The sequence below is a fragment of the Erithacus rubecula genome (assembly GCF_903797595.1).
Source record: "Erithacus rubecula genome assembly, chromosome: 14".
Taxonomy (NCBI): Eukaryota; Metazoa; Chordata; class Aves; order Passeriformes; family Muscicapidae; genus Erithacus; species Erithacus rubecula.
In genome coordinates, this window is record NC_136666.1 from 6,279,760 (window position 1) to 6,299,350 (window position 19,591).

Below are 19,591 nucleotides of genomic sequence, written 5' to 3' on the forward strand. Positions count from 1 at the left end.
TGACAAATGGAACAAACGCTCTTCCATTTCTTGCTTGTCCTTGCCTTAAAACAGGAATTAAGTTAACCACAGTGCTGCATGTTAATTGCATGTTTACTGGGCTAATGAAAATTACAAAAGGGTTTTGCCACCTCGATCGGTGATGAAAAAGTATGAAGGCGATTGTCATTGCAGCCTTCGGGGAGGGCCCGGGGGGTGGAGGGGAAGGACCGGGTACGAACAATATTGATCAGAAGAAGGATAAATCTTTTAACTGCTTGTTAATACCATAAATATGGTCTACACAAGTTTCCACTCTTGTTAAGTCTAATCAGTACATGGAAGATGGAGACATAGCCCACTTGAATGAATTTTTATTATTGCCAGAGGGGTACTTGCATCTGTGGGCTCCCTCCCCTCCTCAGCTTGAGCACCCCCCGCCCCCCCTTCCAAAATTCCCCCTTGCAGAGGAGGATCGTGAAGGTGTGCAGAAAGCACAGGAGACAAATCCAAGCTTTTTGTCCTTTCTTCATTTTTCCAAATGCTCCTTTATTTTGTAAAGCTGAACGGGTCATGGTGGGGAAAGCCTAAATGGGGGAGCCCCCTGCCCCCCCCATCCCCCCTTTTTTTTTTTTTTTTATTCTAGAGATCTCTGGATGAAAGGCTGACCCAGTAATTCAGTTTGATGATAACCATTTTCATGCTTGAAAACAATCTGCCAAATTAAACCTCAATGGAAAGAGCAGTGGGAAAGGTAGTGAGAGCAGGGCATTTTGAAATCCCCCCCACCTCTCCGAAAGGGATTGTTTGGCCAAAGGAGGAGGGAAAGGCAATTAAATAGACTAAAGATGATTTAAATCCCAACCAAAAATAATTCCAGGGAGAAGTTTGCCCCCTCCGGTGCTGCCCAGCCCTGGATTTGAAAACTTTGGCCCAACTTGTGGCAATAGCTACAACTTTGCTCCGCAGGGGTCAGAGGTGAGGGCTATTTTAACCCTAAAAGCCTGCGAGTGACCAAGGTTGCGGCTGGGCTCGCAGCACTAATAGCCATAATTACCTCCTCCCCTTCCAGGGACATTCCTCGCAGCAGCAGTGTTAGACGCCGAATTGAAGTAAATCCTGGAGTTGAACATATCTTCGGGGGTAAATAACAGCAATATGAAGGAATTTCAGAGCTCTCCCTTTTGCTTGGGGGGATTGAAGCTTTTTTCCTTTTCTTTTTTTTTTCTCCTCTTCTTTTTCCTTTTTCCTCCTTTTTTCCCCCCTCCCTTGCCAGCATTCCCAAGGCGCTGGGTCTTTGTCTTAGAAGGAATGGAGTGTCTGAATGGTGTGAAAGGGACAGAGAGGGTTGCTTCAAATCGATTTTACTTGTCCTCTCTGTCTTTTCGGATCAACGCCCTTCAATGGACACATAGGTGCTCTTTCAACCAAAAACTTGTGCAACATTTTCTGCCTGTATTGGTGCTAAATACAATAAATGCTGGGCAGATTTTTTTTCTTTCTTTCCAAAGCAGAAAGCACCCTAATTAAATTGTTTTATATGGACAGTCAAGACAGACCAATTAAGTATGCATTAGTATAAAGATATATTCGAGAGATAAGCGCTCTATAGGAGCCCTGTCTAGGCAAGGTGTGGAAAGTGTCCTCTGGAAGAGAGGCTGTGAGCAGGGTTTCATATGGATTTTTCCCCTCCATTGCCTCCTATACTCGAGTAACGGGCTGAATAAGTTCGAGAAAAGCCATTAGTGAAAGTGGTTTCTAAACAAAGTTAACAGGTGGATGTAGCTGGTTTTACATTTGAATAACAGTCGCACATCTGTAATACACAGCCCCTGGATTTATGCGGCGCCTGTGCAGGCAATGTCCATTTGCAGAGATAAACGCCTTCGACCTAGAGCTGAGGTGCAAACGCACACGCAAGGGAATAAAATAAATATCTGGGCACCTCTGTGGGCTGCAGGACACGAAGTGAGTGAGCACACACAGACGATGCAGATATAACTGTGTAGCCATTGTGTGGAGGCACCCAGCCTGCATCAGCCAGGCACCCACACACCAGGCACTGCTGTCTCGGACGTCTCTCCGGGCACAGCACACTCCTGGGGTAATTGCAAGGGGAGGCATTGGCTTTCCCAGGGCTGAAATAGCAGATCAGGATAAAACACACACACACACCCGAACTTCTCTTGCTGCCCATTTTATCACTCTGGGAAAGCTCTCGTTATGGTTAACCACAGGAAACGGGCTTTAAGCTCTTCTCCATTTCCATTATTTTTATTTTTATTATATTCTTTACTACAGATTTTCCATGTCGTTCAAAAAACCCCCCCCAAACAAAAACCCAGCCAAATAAACAAAAAACCACTGAGCCCCTAGCCCTGCCTCAGCCTGGTCCTGGCCGCGGGATGCGGTGAGGAGGAGGCGGAAGGTGGGTTGGGAGTTGCTGGGGCACCCTCCATCCCCGGGCACATCGTTCCCACCCGCTGAGGCTGAGCTGTGCCCCGTGCCCGAAGATGCTGCGGGGTGCGAGCGGGGAATCGCCCTTTTGCCGTGGCATTGCACGGCAGAGAGCGGTCGGGGTTTCACTGGAGGGGTCGGGAAGAGGGGATCGAGGGGTTCGGGGATGCAGAGCAGCGGTGCGGGGGCCGCCCGCTTTGATCCCCGTTTTCCAGCAGTGCCCTGCGTGTGTCAGCCCATCCCAGGGATATGGGAGACGGGGATGAATTAAGGCATTCCTTGCTTAGGTGCTTTAATGGCACGGTAAACAGGTTAGAAACAGACGTCTCTAAAGACTCAGTTTTTCTTTATTGGTCACTTTCGAGGATAAATCATAACAGACAGTATGGGGGGCAAAGAATTCATCTAAAGGAGATCTCAGCAAGTCACTACCCGGACAATAGTCCACCTCCTGTTGGGTTGCGTATTGATCAGGAGAGGAGCTGAGGATGTCGCCACACTAAATATTTACTGATCACACACAAATAGCCGCGACTTGAACGATTTTCTCCTGTGAGGAGAGCAGAGAGAGAAGGGTAAATCATTTTATTAGTGTGTATAAAGCAAAGAGCACACTCTGGCTTGGAGTGTTTTAAAATGTGTCTTCAGCTGGATGAAAAGAGTTAGGGAAATCGATATGGAGTGATTAGACGAACCAGTCGTGTCAAAGAGAGAGGCTGTGAATTTCATGGATTTGGTTATACCGGGAGGGGGAAAATATACCGAGAGATTAAAGGGAGGAACCCATTGTAGCAGAGCCAATGAAAAAATAATATCTAATCAGAGCCGGCAAAGGTAGGGACGGGATAAGACCCACATTTCTAAAGAATCACATCAGCTGGAGAGGGATCAGGGACACAGATGAAAGAGGCAAACGGGGGGAGAGCTGGAGAGTGGGAGCCTAGAAATGCTACAGAGCAAATCCAGGAGAGGCAGAGAAAAGTCGCCTCTGTGGAGCAAAGCTGAGATACCACGAAAATGGGGACAAAAGGCTCAGGAGCGAGTGAGAGGGCTGGAGTAATCGGGCGTCTGCCTTGGAGGTGAAGTTGAGGGGTGGCCAGCCCGTGTACCCACCAGGCAGAGAGGGCTCTGACAGCAGAAGCGAGGGCACATCCAGCTCCCATCCGAGGGTTTAAATCCTTCTCCTACAAGTTTGTTCTCCCCTCTCCTTCCCGCCCCCCTCCCTCCCCACAAGCAAATGTGGTGAGTAAAATGGATTTTAGCGTTTAACCACCTCATTTTATCCACGTAATGACAAGGCTCGTAATATGTAATCTACAGATTACTACCATTCGAGGGTGACCACAAGTGGCATAAAAAAAATTAAAAAAAAAAAAAGTAGCATTTCTGCAAATGACAAAATGGCTAAAACCAGCCCTTGCTCTAAGTATTGAAGCTGGGGAGTTGCTGCTGCAGGATTTTGTCGGTTGTAGGGAGCAATTTAGCCGTGGCTCAGGTACAGCCCTGGAGTGTCTCGGCGGATTAAAGAAAACTTTGCTGGAGACAAGCAAATATCTGAGTGCCAAAGGGCAGAAAGCTGGGAGTAGGGCAGGGCTCTGCCATGCTACGTTAAAATACGTTCTCTGGGGATGCTCAGGATTATTATTATCATTATTATTATTTTTGCCTCTAAACCGTGTTGTATGGCCCGTGTTCACGTTACCTTCTCTCCGCGTATTTTTCTTTAGCAGAAAATAGGATGCGACTGCAGAGAACTAAGTCAAAGCAGCGAGAGAAAGTTTGAACCGCACTTTAAATGATGCTGATTGCTGGGAGGGAGAAAAGGCATCTCAAGCTAGGAACCGAGGAGTAAAACTGATGTGAAAACAGCTTTTCACTTCTCCTCCAAGTGCTAATTTTGCTACTGTAAACAAACACCGAAGTTAGAAACAGCTGCAAATAGCCTGCTGGGCACCCAGAGCTCAGGGACCGGAGGGGGTTGACTCTTGTTCATCTCTCGGGCTGCATTTTCCCCCAGCTTTGCTTTTATTTTTTACCCCGAAACCGCGGGCTGGTGGTGATTTCAGTTGTGGAGAAGGGACAAAAAGTATAGGCATACTGAGAGCGTTTCATGTGAGCCTATGGAGTGCAGGCAGCTCGGCTGGATCACTAATGCAACAGGAAACCTCGGGACAGACTCAGCCTAATTAACAGTTTTCCATAGCTGAAGCGATTTTTAAGAATCCCAGTGGATTAGCCCAATATGTTCAGGTGTGAGGCTACGAGGGCCTATAACTCCTTTCACTATAATCTTATAACCTCCTTACCTAATTCCTTAGATTGCAGATAGGAAGAGTCTGACCCTGGAGGTCGTAAAGAGCTGGGTTTCATTAACCCTTCCCTCCCCGGCGCCGCTCCAAGGTTAACTGCGCCGGGCTGTGTGCTCGGGGGAGCGAGGGAGGGCGGCCGGGAGAAAGGGATTTGCAAGAGGGGTCGATCCGACTGGAGGGCAAAGCTTAAAATGATTTCTGCTCCCTTCATTCCCTCCCTTCAGCCTAAGGAAATATGGAAATAGGGAACTTTTCTTTTTTTTTTCCCCAAGCATCCGGAGGTGCATAAATGTACGGATATTTGTGAGGCAATTCATCCCCTTTACACCATTTCATTATTGTTTATTATTTTTAATTTTTTTTTCTCCCCAAACATAGAGGAAATGAAACGTTCTAGAACCATCAGCAAAAGGCAAAGCAATCTCCATATTTAGGACCAGCACCAATCTCTTGAGCTTCTTGTCCACAGAGCTGTAATCTTTAAAGAGAGAAAAAAAAAATCTAGAAAAGCTTCTCAGACTGTATTTGCCTGGGAACACACCTGGTTTATATTTTAATAGGTAGTTACATTGTATTGATTCAGGGTACACCATTGATGTTGAAAGTTAATAACTCTCAAATTATATCTATCTGCCTACATACATAATTGCATACACAGTATAATACTGAAGGAATTTGCATTTTGCAGCACATTCTTTGTTCTTAAATCTTTTAACACACTGAGTTGTTCCTTTGAAGAAAATGTTATTGAACCACATGTTTAAGGAAAAGATGCTTCTAAACTATATGTTTAAGCAATGAAATTGTTGAGTGAAATACAGATTTCTTTGTATCTCACACAAACCTTACCATACGCCAATCTTAACCTGCACATCGAACTGCCTTTTTTTCTTTTTCTTTTTTTTTTTTTTTTTTTTTTTTTTTTTTTTTTTTTTTTTTTTTTTTTTTTTTTTTTTCCCTCCCAGTTAGAAGGCAGAAATATTTGAACTGCTGAAAGAGGTGGGTACTTTTTGGTAAGTATGTTTAGATATGATCTTCAGATACATTTATTGTACTTTCAAATTCTTGGGATACTAATTGAGCTAGCAAACAATATCCCAGCTGAATGTCTCAGCTTCTTCCCTATTTAACAGGCTTTAATGTAGAAGTATATTGTAGCCATCCTTCCACTAAACAATGTAGCTGAGGAGTCAGCAAAAAATGAAAAAAACATGTTAAAACCAAATTATAATTGCTGCCTTATATCTGACTCTTCTTCCTTTCCGCAGTCCTAATGAACTCTTTAAAGTTTTATTTATTTATTTCTTTATTTCTGAGTGACAGATCAAAAATAATTAGCAGAATCAGAAGCAGCCGGGAAGCTTGAAATAATGTGTCTAAATATTTCATATTGCTACTTATAATACCAGCCCTTCAGTTGTAAAAAGGAACCATTCCCTATTTATTCTGTGGTGGTTTATAAATACAGAAGGGTAGATTCTTTTTTTTTTTTTTTTTTTTTTTTTCCCAGGGCCTGCCTCAGCGATGCCATAAATAGAGATTGAACTATCAGGAGGGGAAAAAAAAGAGAGAAAGAATAAAATAAAAGCAAAACCCTGGACAGGAATAGAGACAGACAGATAAATGTATAACTGCATCTGAACAATGTTATGTTGCACATTAGGAGTTGGTAAAAAAAATTAAATCTATCGCATATTTATAACCTCATAATTAAAATACATTCTTATCTCTCTCCTCTGAAAGGTTGCAGCTTTCTTGGAAGTATTTTGAGTGCATATTTTAAACTCCATGTCTTGAATTGAATTAAGATGAGCTGTTTTGCCCAAGAGTAAAACCCTTGTTTACAATTTAATATTTAACTTTCAGCTGCCTACCCATCGCCATATCATTTTCATTAGATTCCACCTCCTTACATTTGCAGGCTTTATTTAAAATGATGTTAGCTTATATCAAATCCTAATTTCATATTATAAGAAATGAGTCAACATAATCCAAAACAGTCCCCTTGGTCTGATCGAGGTAAATTGAATGAGAATATTTCACATTCAAAGAGTTAAAGCTAAACTGAAAACTTTAAAGCAAAGAGATACCAGCAAGCAGTGAAAAATGTACATCTGCTCTCTCTTGACAAGCTTGCATTATATCACATGTAAGGAAGCCCAAATTTTTGAATCTGAGACCAGTTTTAGTTTTTAATAGGAAATAATTACATGGAACTTTATTTCCAGAGAGAATGTCCCTTCCAGCTACAGTGTTTTGCTTTGATCTAAGTATTAACTGGTAATAAAATAACCATATTTTGGATCCTAAGCATATTGATGCTTAGAGGAATGTTATGCTTTCAATCAAATTTTAACTTTAGATTATCCGAAGGTATTCATCCTTCTTTTGTCAGAAACCAATTTGCTCTCTTACTCCTACAGCTACTCACATGTGGTTTGGTATACTTTGTTATTTTATAGTGGAATTTGCACTATTGAGGTGGAAAACTTTTAGATGGAATGAGATCATGTTCCAGCCTGGCAGTTTGGGCTGTTTCTCATACAGGTCCCCAGTCCAGCCCTTTACACTTGTGCACCATCACCACCTTTGCTCACCTCCGAGGCGACCGCCACCTCAGGATTTTGTTTTAAATATTCAGATTTTTTAATTTAATTTTTTTTTTTTTTTTAAACCTGGAGAATCAATCATTTGGACCCATCCTGAACAATTAACCTCCCCTTTATATCACAGCCCCAAGTGAAGCACTTCATAAAGACATGAAAAGGACATCCCAGTCAGCAGGACCCGAGCCCAGGCTTGTCACAGAGTATAAAAGGAGAGAGAAGGGGAGTTTTTTATCTCTTTGCCCCGCCAATTCTTAATAGTTCTAAGTTTCAGTGTGACAATAAAACAGTTTTGATAACATAGCTCATGGGTTTCTCTGCCACATAAAGTTTTCTTAATAATAAAAAAGAAGAAACTTTATCCCGGCTAAATTAAAATAGGGCAGATGTTGGATATGGTTCATATTAGCCAGCCTTTCACCCCTTTGCCCCTGGCACTAAAGTTCTGACTTTTTCTTTCTACTATGTCTGTTTCTAACTGAAAGGTATTATTCCTGCCCTGGCTCTCTTCTTCTATTTATTTTTTCAGTGTCTAAAATTAAACCTATTCATTTAGTAATATACATTCTATTTCACATTGCTAAACCTGGCCAGAGAGGGGAAATGTTTTCCAAAAAAGTGATGCACCACTGACCTTAAAAGAAAACATGAAGCAGGGAAAGCTGTTCTTAAAAGGTTTATTTCTTGAGAATTTTGTAGCTCTGTTGACATTATAGGGATAATGGCTGTATTGCAATGGACTTTCAAGGCCCAAGAGGTTTATGTTTTCTTCTGACCATAAGTCTAATAAAATTTTAAAGGTGCACAAAGTCTCATCACTTTAGATATTTAAAACGAGTTTGAAAAATCTCTTGGGAAACATACATTATGGTAGATAGCTCCACTGAGAAAGCAGGGGATAGACAAAAAAAAAAACAAAACCCTGAGTCCAAACCCAAATAAACCCCCCCAGATTTTTCATGCTAGTTCTATGAAAGTCCTGGCTATTAAACTCCCAAGGATAGCACAGCTCTTTTCTCCAGGGCTGTGCAGATAGAATTTATTGTCCATTTGGAATGATCAAGTTTAGGCTAATAAAAGGTTCTCTGTAAGCAGAAATGCCCAAGTTGATGTTTGGCAGAGTTTTCAATGGTGGAGTTTATACAGGATGGGGGCTCTGCACTATTTGAAATAATTCCTATCCCAGCAGCTGAAGATGATCTGACACACAAGTGAACGTTAGCAGGCAGTGACTGAAGGTTAATCAGCTCTGCTTTCTGAGCTGGGTGCTTGAAAGCAGGAAAAAGTGAAAGCTGCTTTCTCTAGCCCTTCCCTATGCTAAGGTGCTGCTAACTTTTATGATTTTCCCCCCCTTTCCTCTTTTACTATCTGTCTTTGTGCCTGAGGGCCAGTGAAAGAACACTGCAGATTCTAGATTGCTTTCAGAGTTTCCCTTTGCTGATGATGGATTACCATGTCAATTTAAACGGCATAGGATTAATTTGTTTCAATGATTTCTCTTTAGGCTGAATGCCAGTCTTTTTTTCTATCTCTCTCCTAGCTCTTCAGAAAAAATAATAACAATAATAATAATAATAAATCCTTAAACCCCCCAAACATTTTTGATATCCCATGTTAAAAAGACAATAATAGAAATAGACAAGTTAGGTGTAATGTTGCAACACAGTTGTAGGTTTGAGTGTTTTTATCTGGTTCTGAGGGGCTGCAGCATACAGTCAGTCACATTAAAATGAAATTGGATCCAACGTTTATTCAATAAATACTTGTCTTGTAGGTAATCCAGAACAGAGTGCTTTTGACACATAAGGACTTAATTTGTCTTGGATAACAAGTTATTAATATGGCACATTTAAACTTGCCACCTACAATAAGGTCATTTAGATCTATAATACGACTCACGAGAGAACTTCATAAAGGCAGAAACAAAGTTTGAAACTGCCTCTGAGGCGCGGAGCAGACGCACGGCTCACGGTTTGCTCTTTTCAGAAGAAAGTTCAGAGCAAGTAGGAGCCACCCAAACCCAAATGGTGTGCATCTGCTCCTCTTTGAAAGGCAAACGTAAATGGAGTAAGGAGGGGAGGGAAAAAAAAAAAAAAAAAAAAAAAAAAAGGAACCCAAACACACATTTTTGAATGAGTAAGCTTTAAAGCTGTGCTGCGTCTGCTCGCAAACTCATCGCAGCTTTGAAAGTGAAAAAACAACATTTGGTTCAGAGTGGAAATTCGCCTGCATTTGCACCCTACCTCTTCCATGTGCTTCGCAATTTACTGGCTTTTAATAATAAGTGAGGAAGTTGGAACATAATCCAGCCATAAATGTTATTGCTGTAATTTGACTGCTCTGTGTTTGTTCATGCATTAGCTGTATATGCAAAGCAGAGTGGGGATGGATGGTGGGGATCCCCGTGCAGCACGAACAAACAGAGGTGTTTGGGTTTTCAACACCCAAACATCCTGCAATTGTTTGCACTTTTGAGGTGTTTAGTTTCAGACCTATCCTAACCCAGTGCTGCCTGCAAGAGGTGCATCAGGAGGGGAATATTGTGGGAATGTTGCAATTCCATCTCCACACTGTGTCCCTGAGCTTTGCTATTCTGCTTTTCTGTACTAAGCTCTTGGTTGTTCTTGCCCTGGCAGATTCTGTCTCTTTAAGTAACTAAATCTCATTTTTAAGCTATTCCTGGGAAAAGGATGTTACACATGAGTAGAAAAATGCAGGCAAGAAAGGCTAATTGAATGAAAAGAGAGAATTAGGTTAAAAATAGAGTACAATCTAGTATCACATTTTCACTAGTGTAACCTGAAATGAAGGTGTCTCCAAGTCCCCAGTGATGCCAGAGTGTTTAGATGTTGGGCACAGATGGAGACACCTATTGAAATGTGTCTGAAGAAGATTAATAGGACTTGTCAGTGTTGGGAAAGCACTGCTTTGCTGTAAATTTCTACTAGCACAAGATGAATTACCGATGAATGCTCAGTTATCAACCCCATCACTATCATTGGACACTAAATCAAATTGAGCAGTTATCTGCAATCAGAAAATTTCTTTTAAAAGTAGGCATACACCTTTAGGCTTAAACTCTTTAATAAGACAATATCCTCAATGGTATGTGTGTGTTCATGAAGGGATATGATTTAAAGTTTCTGTACAAAAAGGTTCTGCTCAGAAATGAACTCCAAGTTTAGTGTGAAATCAGGGTTGTCAAACAATAGAAGATACTCAGAAAATGCTGGTTATATAATACAGAGTTCTGGTGGGGGCCTGATCCAAAGTGGATTTTCATGGATGTCATTAGATTTTGAATCCGTCCCTATTTATGAGAGGTTTTTTTCAATCTCTGCTCTCCCCTTATTTATGGTGATGATAACACCCCCCCCCCCTCTACCTTAAAGACTGAGCATCCAAATCATACATTAATGCAAAATAGCCATCATGATTCAGGATATATGTATAATAATAATACCACTCCCAACATATTTAGGAAATTACAGCTTAATATAATGAACTATGCGATGAAAGAGTAAATGAATAATATTTTAACTGAGAATATTCCTTTCTCTCCTTCATGAAAGGGGAAACTGTCACAACCAAAACTACCACAAGCATTTACCAGCCCTCTCCTGAAGACTATTACCTGCATTTACCTTCTGATGCTGCTGATGACAATGATATTAAATAAGCATTACACACTTTCAGTCTCTAGGATTTCTTTCCCTCTCACCCAGGCACTGCATACTTTATCCAAGGGGATTTATCGTGGCGTGTTTTCCAAAGTCAATTTTTCCCTTTTGCTGGAGACAAGGGCAGTCATTTGTGTTTAGGGAGGGAGACAGGTACAGAGCTTTTATCTGATCCTCGTCCCCAGCCACCACCACCTTCTTAATCGACGGCAGATTCCCACTCTGGAGGATCTGGCCCTCTCCGGGTTACTTCCTAGCCAAGGAATGTATCCTTCCCTTCATCTCCACATATCTCACCTGTGATGCATGCTGCTTTTTGAGAAGGGAATAATATGCTCTTTACCACACAGCACAGTTTCAAAGCCTTTGTGCGTTTCTCATCGCCAGCCAAAGCTTATTATTCACCACCCTAAAAATTTACCAGGATAGCAGAAGTTATTTTCTTCATTTTTGCACCCCAATTTTCATGAAGCAAGTGCGCTGCATTAGGACCAGGTTCTACTCAGATGGAAGTTATTAACTTTCAGCAGAACGGGGCTGATTTCAGCCAGCCACAGCCTGTGCCCTTCGAACGCAGTCGCTTTGCAGCATCCCCGTGTTTATTTTTTTCCTTTGGAGAGCATGATTCTTTAAACATATTTGTTTTGCACAGAGCAGCAGTTGAATCCTAACTTTTTTTTTCCGCCCACAAACACGTAAAGAGAATATTAATAGGGAATATTAACAGAGGTGAGTGCGGCATGAAGCTAGTTAGGTTGTAGTAGCTGAGAAATATGAACTAGTGAACATAATCCATAAACTCCATTTGGTTACTATAATACTCCAATCTGTATTTATTACAACCTCACTCTGATGCTTATACAACTGCAATTGCTAGATTTATACACTCTAATGGTTTCACAATAGGAAAAACCTGTGTCTTTATCTTTCTTTTCCTGTCCAAAATAACCCCTTCCACATATACTTCAGGCTTCTCTGGACCTTGTCTGGGTTTAATCACAGGCTTTGGGACAAAATGTGCATTATTAAGAAGTATAAATATTTTCAGAAGCAATCAAAGGGTTGAAAGATTGATTCGGCATGTAGATTGGATTTAATTCGAAGCAGCTTTGTTCTAATGAGGACTACTGGGATACAAAGACAGCAGCCGCTTATGGCCACCAGTTGGGAACTCCGACTCGCTGCAACAACCTGTCAAGAATTCCAAGAAACTGCCAGGTATTGAACAGAGAAGTGGTGGGGAACACGATGGGCTGTTGTTTGCAGCCTCCTTTTGAGGCTGGGTTAAGATTTCATGAGTCAAATTTGCCAAAGTCCTGTTTTACCAAAATGACAATTCAGCTTCTTGCTGCCCACAGGGCCAGATCCTGCAGTCCCTCACATGGGAAAACCCCTATGGACTTTGTGGGTGGATTTGCCTTGAGAGAAAGGTGGCAAAGCTTGGCTGAGCCTCAATTCCAGCCAGTTTGGGAGCTGTGTAGGAATTTGTCCTGCTCCCAGACCTGGTTGCTTTCTCAGTGACTTGATTCAGTTTTGCTATCTGCATGTCTAGATGTGATGGGAAAGTGTTTATCCCAGGCGAGAATTGCAGATCTGTGAGGGCATGGAAGCTCCTGTCCTTGTTGGGTGACCCCAACAAGGGGTGACCCCATCCTGCTTCCTCCTGCAATGTCCAACAAAACATTCTTGGGAGGATGCTGAGCCAAAGGGAACTCTTGGCTGCTGTCCCCTCAGACTCAGAAAACCCCAACAGTAAAATGTGAGTGTGGGCCGTGGGGGGGTGTCACGTCACAGGTACTTGGTTTCCTAAATGCTGAGCATACAGTCAGAATCACAGGATATACAGGATCAAACACGGACCAGCTTCTCTCTCCCCTTAGCCCCCCCTTGCCTACTTTTGTCCATAAAAGCAATAGAAAGAGAGAAAGCTTGAATTTTCTGAACTGTTTCACCCATCCACAGCTGGAATTCCAAAGCGAAATGAAAATGCCTTTAAAATCAACCCTACATGGGAGCCTGAGAGAACAAGTTTTCCTTTGTTGTAGGGTATAGTATTATTTGCTGTAGGTTTTTGATATACATTCTAAATTAGGCCTGCAAAGGAATGCTTCATCTTTAATTCATCACTCTCAGCTGAAAGAGATTAGCAATGTCTAGCACGCACCCTTCGTATGGTGCTGACCTCATCAAGTATGGCCTGAAATTAATTAGCCTCATTCATTCCAAATGGAAAAGGATAATGGAGCTGCATTTTAGAGATGACCATCACAAATTGTATGCAGCATATTTAAAATCTTTTCCCCCTTGCTCCCCTCCCCATTAAAAAAAAAAAAAATCTATGTAGATTAAAATTCTTTCCAGAACTTGCAATATGTCGGAGTTATCGAGGCATTAGGAGCAGAAACCATTCCGTTTTTATTTGTGGAACTGGGTGCCACATTTTGTATGTGTGGCTGTAAAAGCAGCAAGCCTGTCTTAATGGCAGAACACCTGGAATTAATTTGATATTTCCAGGTGCTCTGGCAAACTGGGACATCAAGCACTTGATGTTTAAACATTCTTCCACTGGCTTGCTTAAATCAATATGAAAGTGGTGTCCCTTTGTCATTCATACATGCAAAGTGCTAGCACAAACTCCAGCTTGGCTTCAGAGTCCTACATCACTCATAATCTAATTAGAAATCAGAGCAGAGCTGAAGCAGCATTCTTTGTGGATTCTTGGGCAGCAAATAGGGATACTTGTCTTTTGTTTCCCTCCTCGATTGCATCGTTCACAAGCTTTCACACCACATCTCTAAAGGTGGTTAGGTGCCTCAAGATGTTGACAGGCATGAAGGACAAGATTATTTAGGTGCCTAACCCGGGTGATTTCAAATGGAATTAAGCAACTGGATGTTACTAGGCTGGGAGGGGGGATGGTGGTGGTGTGGGGGAAAAAAAAAGCGGCCAGTGCATATTAAAAGCTCTAATTTGTTGTCCTAAACTCTAGCAACGTGGGTGATGTTTTTCCAGGATAAAGTTGCCTGCAGGGTCGATTTGCTGAAGCCTGTTAATTTCTCCTGAGGTCAGTGGGTACGGGGTGCTGGGCAGTGCAGCCTCTCCTGGCCGGGCACGGTGGCCGCGTGTGCTCCTGCTGCTTCCCAAGAGACAGGGACAGTAATGAACAACGTGGGGTTTCCCACAGGAATTTGGAAGACGCCCATGTCTAAGACACTGGTGAGGATTGGGCCAAAATCCAGATCCAGCCTTGATTCCTTCATCCAAGTGAGCCTGTGTTGAGCCACGACTGCTGATGGAGCGCAGCGTCCTCTCTCCTCACTGCCCTGCATCACATCACCAGGAGCACCTGAGAGTACTGTGAGTAAGGAGATATGCTTTTTTCTCACACCAAACAATTCATTGCAAAACTTCAAATTTGGAAATGACAAGGTCAAAATGGCTCATATCTGCAATGCTGGGGCTTGGGGAGCGTTCCTGCAGTTCTTATACCCAGGGCTGGAAACACAGGGAAAACATTTTGCGATATGTACTATAATCACCTCATACACAGAAAAATGGAGAATTAATTATTTCTCTTTTAACACAAACAAACATTTGTCTTCCAAAGACTCCATTCATTAAGAACTGCCATTGAATCCAAGATTGAACCTATTGTTATTAATCCTAAATGAATTCAAGTTTGTCTACCATGAACAAAGCTGCTCGCCATCTGATAATCCAAATTTGCTCAGGAAAAAAGAATGAGCAAATGTTAGAAGCAGCAGGTGAAATCATACCACAGTTATTAAGCCTTCTTTCAGGGGAAGCACAGGATAGATTAAATTGTTATGTTAGGCCATGTTGTGAGTCCACATCAATTTTGTCTGAGATCTTATCTCAGCTCAGAACTGTTTCCTCCTAAATTAAACTAAATGTTGAAGACATGAGAAGCGTATTGACCCAAAGATTCAAAACTTTGGATTCAGCAGACTTCTGATCTTTTGTCCACAGAATATCAAGTTGGAATATTAAATAATCATGATTATCTTCAACTTGCCCAAGTTCATTTGCCATGCTGGGACACTGGCACAGATTTTCCTCACTCTTTTTTTTTTTTTTTTTCAGAACCTGGCATTGATTTTGCTTTCTAGCTGGTATCATTTGCCACTGACCTTGTAGATTGTGGTCCTATCCTAGTATTAAGTCTATGCACCAACTGTGGGCTGTAATTCTGTCTCTAGTGCTCTTAACCTCTCTTTTGCAAACACCATTGTTCAATAAAGCAGCTAACAAAAATCTTACAATCAAAACAACTGAATTATGCTGGTACTTCGATCAGCTGTTATCAGGCACAGGCAGTTCTTGAGATTCAGAAATGCAGTGTAATTCACCCAGGATAAGAAATCAAATTTAAAAATGAGCTGAACAGACATTTTTAGGAATAAGTAAATTTCTAAATAAACCAGCTTTTTAATTCCCCCTTTTCTATATTAGGACAAATCAATATTGTCTGCACTTGGAGAGGAGTTTCAACTGTCATAATTAAATATCATCCTGCTTCTTGCAGCACAACCAAACAAGGACTTTTACTCCTGACACAAGATTTTCCTCAAGTAGGGACAACTTACTAGCTTATTACAGTAATGATTTAAGATCCACATGGTTCCATCATATTTTAGAAAACAAATCTCTACCAAAACACACAGCACAATTCATCCCTGAAGTCACAGCACTGAAGAGATGGAGTAATAAAAGAAATAATATATTTTAAATGCTTTTTAAATACAAACATAATGATGATACATTAAATAATGTAATCTACCCAGCCGGACTTCTAATTATCTACATGCAAGCCTCATGTTCATTCATCACTTCATTCTCTTCAGCTGTGATGTTGGTTTTTGGTAGACACTAACACTGAGCCATAAGTTTGAATGGAAAGGGAAACAAGGACAGTGCAAGGCTGTATATTAGCTTAGACAAGTAGGATTTCATTGCCAGCCTGAATTTGTTGATGACACCAGACATTAAGCAAGTAAATCTTCAGGCACTGAAGCATGAGTTTGCTGACTTGAAGTAATGACACCCAGGAGGTGATGCAGTGGATTTACACCAGCAAGCACCTAAGGACTAATAACAGCCACTTAGACCTGACCACAAAATAGAGAGTCAAAATGGAGATTCACCTCTCCTCTGAAAAGAAAGATTTTGTTTTCCTTATTCTAGTCTCATTTCATGTTCAAGAATATGGATTTGATCTCCTCTGAGGAAGAGCTTTTGTCTCTGAAGAACTGAGCTCATGGGGTCAGTTCCCATTTGCACCCAGCAAAGACCATGGAGATGTTCAATGGTGTTATAAGGTATCAGCTCCCAGTCTGTGGGATGAGGCTTGTTTCCATTTGTACCAGATATTAGTGATCTATAGTGATTTCACCTAAATCCCTGGACATTGCAGGTCTACATGCCCATGGTGATTTCACGTGCTGAAAACAATGTGACCAGGAGCTATCATAGTTCTTTGTCCCAGCTAAACTATTTAGCTCCCCTTCTGAAATGTTTTCTTTCCATACATCCTAATTCTACCATCCCTTCCCCTAATAACAACATGAGTACTCTGCAGGTATAATTACTGTAATAGTTCTTGTACTGCAAATATTGGAAGCCTGTAACCTGTAATTCACTTTTTCTGATAGTCTCCTATTTTAACACTACACATGTTATTTTAAAATGTCTAGGACACGAAAGCTAAATTTATAGTGATAGATAATAGTAATGGAAACCAAGCATCCTCCTTAGTTCAGACTTTAGAGCTGTGCTGTATCTCTTGGCCAATTGTTGCCTTGTTCACCTAGAAATATCATACTCACCACTCCCACAGTGATTCAAATATCAGATTTAAACAAAAGGAAGCAAAATACATCTCAATTTGTTTATTTTAAGGTAGGAATTATGAAAACTCAAGACATACTAACATACAATGTCTTCTTTTAAATTATTCCATGGCAGAATCTGGGGCAATTATTGCTTCTCCACAGTGAATCTGCCATATTTCTGATAACATGAGCTTCCCTTCTTTTCTAGGGATGAGCCACCACAAGACTGTGATTGAAAAGTGTGGGGACCAAGCACTCAGGGAGATGCTGATGCAGCTGGTTCCCTGGCCCTGGGCTGTGGGTCAGCTTTTGCTCATGGCAGAAGCCACCAGAGGCCAGAGAAACATCATGGGGATTGTTTCAGTTTTGGCTACTCCTCATCAGTGCTTTGAGCTGCACGAAGCCCTGAGAACCAAGGCAACACGAGTGCACCCCCAGGGATTTGCTCCTGTCATGGTCTACACCTGAAGCACAGCACAAAGTTCCACCCTTTGCTTCTGCAGGTAGGAGCTCAATCTAATTTACAGATTTAGTTTTAGTTAGAAGCAAGGCAATAATCCTGAATTAACTCATGCAAATGGTCACCCACTTCTAGAGCTGATGTTGTTTCATCATTTTCTCTCCCTTTCCTGGATGAAGCAGGCAGCAAGAGGAGGGTATGCTGGCACATACCCCACTTGATAGCTGAAAAGAACAAACTGACAAATATTTTTAATATGCTTATCAACATCCCAGTGAATAAAGGGCAAATGAGATTTTCCACAGGTTAGTCATAGATCTACATGGAAATGCTGATAAATTGCCATTTAGTCCAGAGACTAAATATATCACCAGATAAAATACAATATTCCTAGTGAAATCCTTTATGGAATGTGTTCTTGCCCCAGACCCCTCCTGGAATAGGCACAGCAATGCTCCCTGAGACCTGGCAGCCCTTCTAAGTGAGCATATGGTCTGCTCAGCTCTCGCAGTGCTGGTGCATGCTGAGTAAACACGTCGCACTGTCACAGCAAACAGGGGGCTCTTTAATAGCAGGAGACTCTGTGCCTGCTTCAAACTCCATCACTACTCCAGAAATGGATTTCCCTTCTCTGCTGGAGCGTGCACTGTTTGCAGGAAGGGCAGGAAAAAAAAGTGAGAGAGTCTCCTCGGATGGTGTCTGTAACCATCTCCCATAAGCTGGTAATGCTGTGGAAGGGTCTTGGTGTCAGAAGTTTTCTGGTGATGCTACATCGCCTTCTCCATTCTTTTGAGATGTCCCCTGATGCATTGTAACTTGCTCAGTAATTGGAATAGAAAGAGGGACCTGAAGGTAAAATTCCCACTGTTAATCAAGGCTGGCAAAGGGCAGAACATTAGCTGCAGTAATTGTTTTTCTGAGGGAGTCAACAGAGCTGGGCTCGTCTGTGCTGGCAAACAGATCTGGTCCTGCCTCTGTGCTCCTCACACTGACAGAGCACTGCCCTGAAATCACTGGAGCAGGGATCGGGCCAGGAATGAGCAGCTAAGTTGCAAAGCAAATTAATTCCTGCCAAAAAAGTTCAGCTATGCTCAGAAGTATGTAAAGTGTCTGATTTGAGAAGTGTCAAGTAGCATTTGTGACCAATTATCCAAGATGAAGGGGGCAGAGCTATGTTTACATGTACTAATCTTCAGCCAAAGTTTGAAAACTCTAATTCATGGACACGCATCAAATTTCCTTTCCAGGCTTGGCATTTGCCTGTACGCACGCATGCACATTGCTCGGGGATGACAGGAAAACATGATTATGCCTCGCAAATAATACAAATAAAAAAAAAGAAAAGAGAGAGAATAGCTGCCATGCAGCAGCAGCCTGGTAATTAAACCTATACTGTGATATGCAAAAGGAATCATGGACCACTGTATGAGTAAAATAGCTTTATCAGCTATGCTGAAATATGACGTGTGGTGTGTCTGTATTGTTATTATTCCACAACCTGTGAAGCCCTGGGAAATGATCTACACAAAAGAACAAGAAGTAAAAGCTGCCTCTGCCATCTTCTGTTTAATTAACATAGGTATACCAATTTAATGCAATTAATCAAGATAGGAGGGATTAAACAGTAACTCAGCTGACAACGACAGTGTTAGCATTGCTGTGGCATGAGAAGGGCTGCAGAAGGAGAGCGGTGACTGGAACACTGTGAGGAAGAACAAGCTGGCTGCAGTTTTGGGAGGTTTATGCAGATGTATTGAAATTTAGGGGCAGCTGATTTTTCATGTGGCCAAGTGTTTATCTGCCCCTGCCCTTTCCTTTACCCTCTCAGACCTTCCAGGGTAATCCCCAGAGTGGCAACAACTTTTAAAGTGATTCCTCTTTCTTCTAACAGATTCCTGATGCTAAAGGTCTGACCTTAAAATGAGCAGTGCATAGGGCAAGAGTGGGTACTGCAGTGAGCTTCTGGCCTTCAACCCTTCCAAATACAGCTATTTTGGTAACCAGAACAGTATATTCATGATGGGTGAGGGAGCAGAGCCTTCCAGTGCAGGGCTTCTCAGCACATTAACTCTATCAGTGCTGGATTCTGGGTCCCTGTGCAAGTTGCCTGTGTTTATTTAAGACCATAAATGAAAGTTTGCAGAAGTCTGCAGCATTCTGTAACTTCATGGTTATGCTTTGGTGCCTGATGCACCTGGAAACTGGACTGAATCCTGTGGATTTCCACGTGGATCTGGGAAGGACTGTA

The 19,591-nt window shown here is 41.9% G+C and overlaps 1 long non-coding RNA gene across 13 annotated transcripts in view; it reads left to right on the forward strand.

Moving 5' to 3' along the window:
* Positions 1–19,591, forward strand: part of LOC306807858 — a 36,788-nt gene that overhangs the window by 4,685 nt on the left and 12,512 nt on the right. For 8 of the 13 annotated variants that reach the window (XR_013775830.1, XR_013775831.1, XR_013775832.1 and 5 more), the window contains exons 3-5: positions 5,711–5,758; positions 12,001–14,388; positions 17,092–17,386. This is a non-coding gene — a long non-coding RNA (uncharacterized lncRNA). Of the gene's footprint in view, positions 1–1,051; positions 1,123–5,710; positions 5,759–12,000; positions 14,389–17,091; positions 17,387–19,591 lie in introns of all 13 variants that reach the window. The other 5 variants (XR_013775838.1, XR_013775839.1, XR_013775840.1 and 2 more) reach the window with 5 other exon arrangements.